Genomic DNA, 4,336 nt, shown 5'->3' on the forward strand with positions numbered 1-4,336 from the left:
CTTTTTTTTTTTTTTTTTTTTTTTTGCAGTCGACAATCAACAGATTTCCCATCCCCCCAACACTGTCACTCACGACCAGAAGTCATGACTAAACCAAATCACCTTGTATTACCTATTTTTATTAGCCATTTCACACAATTTGGAAAAAACAAAAACGTGCAAATTATAGGTCTGTGTTTATAAAATTATGAAGAAAGTCAAGGTGTCACTGACTTAGTTTAGCCTACTAAGTGGATTCCCCCGTCATGAAAAAATGCTGTCCCGGGTGGCTGCCTGGTTCGCCTATGCCAAAAACCGCCACCGATTTATCGGCCCAGTCCACATACAAGAAATGTGTTTCTGTTTTCTAACTGTTACGGTGGGGTCCCTCACCAGGAGGTGAGAGAGGGAGAATGAGGACTCAAAGTGCAACTGTAACCGGGGTATAATAATTACTCAAAATGTAATCAGGATGTAATCATTACACAAAATGTTTTGGTTCATGTGTAAGTTAATTCACATGCCTGGTCAGGGAAGCCTCCACTCCACTAGGACTCGCAACTGAGCCATGCTTTTCTTTGTTGGTAGCCGTTGTATAAAGAGGGGTTGCGCACCTCTTCCGCTTTTTTCCCTGCACGGTGTCGAGTGGAAAGAGGAGCGAGCTGAGCACTCACTGGAGGCTATCTGTTGTATGTGTTTTTCTTCTGTGACCAGCAATAAAGGGCCCCGTGAATAGCAAGTGTGTCGGTCCATGTGTCCCAAGTTAACACAACGCAGCACGGCCAGTCACCTGAGGGACAGGCGGGGGACTAAGAGGACAGTATAGAGACCCAAAGGCGACCGGTTACACAACCTCAGGTGCTAGTAAATGTCTTTATTGCAATATACATAGATAAGTGGACAAAGTCAATACGTTAGGCGTGGTCCAAACCAGTGTTGAGCAGTGGCGGCTGAGAAGAAGATCAGGATGACAGGTGGGTAGACAGACGATCGCCGTCAGGGAAGCAGAGTAACATCATGATCTCTTTGTACTTTGTTTTTTCAGTCTTCCCAAGACTAACCTCTTAGTACTTTAATAATTTGTGGTTTAAAGATCATTATCTCGTTTAAGTTATGTAAATAATATGATATTCTAAGATACTGTGAAATCTTCTGATCAGCACATGCCAGAAACCCAGAGTCAGTGCTGCGCTGTAAATAAACTACATTCTGGAATAATTTTATTCTAATTTAACCCATTAATATCCATTTTTACCCTTTTCCTTCTTCACTTTAAAGTTTTTTAAAACTTCTTATATGAAACATATAAAACCCATGACATTTTTGAAGCTGCACTGTTTAATCAAATACTGTATTTTGTTACATCTTCCCCATATTCAGCTTGACATGTGTGGTACCCTTGGAAACGTTGGGCTCTCCACCAGAATTTGAATTAAAGTTTTGTGGGTCTGAAGAAGGTTTGGCTGCACACCATGAGTGATGTTTTCGCTGAATTTGTGTTTGATTTTTCAGAGTTTTTCATTGAAGGCCTGGGATCTCTCCACGTGGGCTCTTGTGATGACGTCATTATCAATCATGCACCCAAAATCAGAAGCCAGTCACAGAGTGAGAAGACTTACAACAGGTTTTGTACAGTAGGTGTCACAGGATGGCATCTTAAAAACAGTAAGCATTAAAACATTAAAGGCTCTTAAATTTCTCTCCCTCTCTGAGGTGCAGTAGGTGTCCCAGTGTCTCCATCCAGTCTGGGCAGCCGTTCAAGTAACAGACTGATAAGATTTTTCTCTCTCTTGCCTGCTTTAAGGCTGCTAGGGATCAACTTTCTCACCTCTGCCTGTATCACCTTCATCAGCCTTATTCACAACAATACTGAGCAAGTATAATGAATACTGATGAATAAATTGAATTAAAATAAAATAACTGTTAAATAACATGTATAAGACATTACTAGAGCATATATATAACATTAATGTACTTAATATGCTGACAATAGTCATAGCTACATTTCATGCAAGCCCCGTCCCCTGCACCAACGAGACCCTATGGCGGTTTGCACATACCAGATCACATGACTTGCTGTCTCACTATGTTCACTCATATAACCACTTAAATGGCGCCACTGAGGTGTGGTCATAGTAAAAAAACAGTAAAACCACAGTAGGCCTATAGAACAGTGCAAACACAATAGTGCTAGTAACAACACAGCAACATATGACAAATTAGACTGTTGTTAGTGTGGTGTATGATTTGAAACTGTCCCACTTGTCTGCTCTGACACTAATGATCTTTTTTTTTTAATGCTCCTAGTTTGCAACTTTTGTCCATAACAGATGTACACATTAGGCTGTGGTTCTTCATGTTTAGCATTTGTATGTAAATGAATGTGTAAGTGCACAAGCAGACGTAGAACCAATATGATTTATCATTGTTCACAATGTCAAGTTGCGCATTAGCCATTTTGGTAAATGCTGTTTTTCCTGTTCTTACTATACCGACAGTTCTCACGCACATATTTAGCACTTGTCCTACAGCATACTTTGATCGCTAATTGCTGATCTGGTAGTGGCCTTGTTTTTGTTTTCTGCTGTCCGTCACGTTCCAGTTTCTTCAACAAACTTCTAAAGAAGGGGAGTGTTTGTGTCTGTGAACACTAATGAATAACAATGGAAGTGTTTTCATTTATTAATTTATTTATTTCAAATGCTGACATATTAAAATTTGTGCTATATGAGGGAGTGGCAGGATGAAAACCAAGGGTTCAATCTGTACTAGTCAAGTGTCAAGGCACCACTCTCTGGTTTATACTGTATAATATACTGCATTTTTCTATTAATCTGGTTATTAAAAGCCAAACACTGGATGCAAATTCTACCCTGGACTCCAGGAAGACTAGTAGTCACTTTGTAGAAGATAATGGTGATCTATATATTGTATGTATACTGAATGCTTATGTACTTCAGTTCAGGGGAGGGCTAAGGTCTGCGCTGCTCTCGGGTACTGGCAGATCCCCCTGCAGGGATAGAAGAATAGAGGGAAAGACGAGGGGTATTCACTGAACTGCACTGTGAATGTGTCCATTGGTGTGACATAACAAAAAAAAGAGTTAAAAATATGCAAACAGCATAAGAGATATAGCTTCATTGTTAGACACATGTTTATATAGCAGGGCAGCCCCAGCCGACCCGGGGCCTCTCTGTGCAGAGTTTGCATATTCTCCCCCAGCCCAAAGACATGCAGCATAGGTTGATTGGTGTTTCTAAATTGCCCGTGTGTGTGTGTGTGTGTGTGTGTGTGTGTGTGTGTGTGTTCCTAGTTTGCAACTTTTGTCCATAACAGATGTACACATTAGGCTGTGGTTGTTCATGTTTAGCATTTGTACGTAAATGAGTGTGTATGTACATGAGCAGACGTAGAACTAATATAATTGTGAACTGTTCAAAACTGACTTCGGGACAGGGCAGGGCATGAGGCCACTCTGGTGGATGACCTCGAGACCGGGCAGGAAATGCTCTGCCTTTACTAATTTAACATGAGCCACTTCATAAAATGTACAAATGTTTTTAAAAGTGTGTAAAGTATTTTCAGAGACCTCTTCTACTACTTAAAAAAGTGAGAGAAAGAGCAAGTGACACCCAAGTGCATCTTCTGACAAAACCAAACAGCCAAATCAAAAGGTTGTAACTTTAGGAATATACACAAACAACCTAGTACAAGTACACCCATTGAGGTTGCCACATACATGACATGAGTCTTGTGAGTTGCCTGACTGGTTTGTTTTCTCTGAAGCCTCAGCCGCCCTGCACTGTGTGTCTGTGTATTACCTCAGTTGAATTTTGCTCCTGACTGTCATTTCTACCTGGATCCTGCTTGTAACACCTCATCTGGAGTCCCATCAGCCTGACCTGTTTTCTGCCTCTGACCACAAACTTTGCCTTTTCCCTGCCTGGTATTGAAAGTCTTACATGTTGTCTACTTACCTGTATTTTGTGACTGGACAATTCTTTAAGTGGCTATTAATGTGGAAAGTTTTACAATTATTGTCAGTTCTTCTGAGCTCAGTTTTTTTGGGGGGTGTGGAAGAGAAGTGCTTGAGTTGCCTTTTGAGCCCAACTCTGCTTTTAGTTACCTGTGGAGAAAGATTTCTAGCTCACCTGTTTGACCTTCCACTGATTGTTGGAACAATACTCATTACTCACCTTTGTACTCACCTCTCTAGCTCTGCTCCTTGTCGCTCTCCAGTTTATGGTCTCCCATCCATCAGATAGACCATAGACGAGTGCAGCATCTTTCCTGAACCACCATCTTCTCTCCACGCTGCCATTTCTTCGGTCCTCTGACCAGCATTATTAAGACTCAC

Source organism: Monopterus albus, unplaced genomic scaffold (genome assembly GCF_001952655.1).
Source record: "Monopterus albus unplaced genomic scaffold, M_albus_1.0 scaffold663.1, whole genome shotgun sequence".
Classification (NCBI taxonomy): Eukaryota; Metazoa; Chordata; class Actinopteri; order Synbranchiformes; family Synbranchidae; genus Monopterus; species Monopterus albus.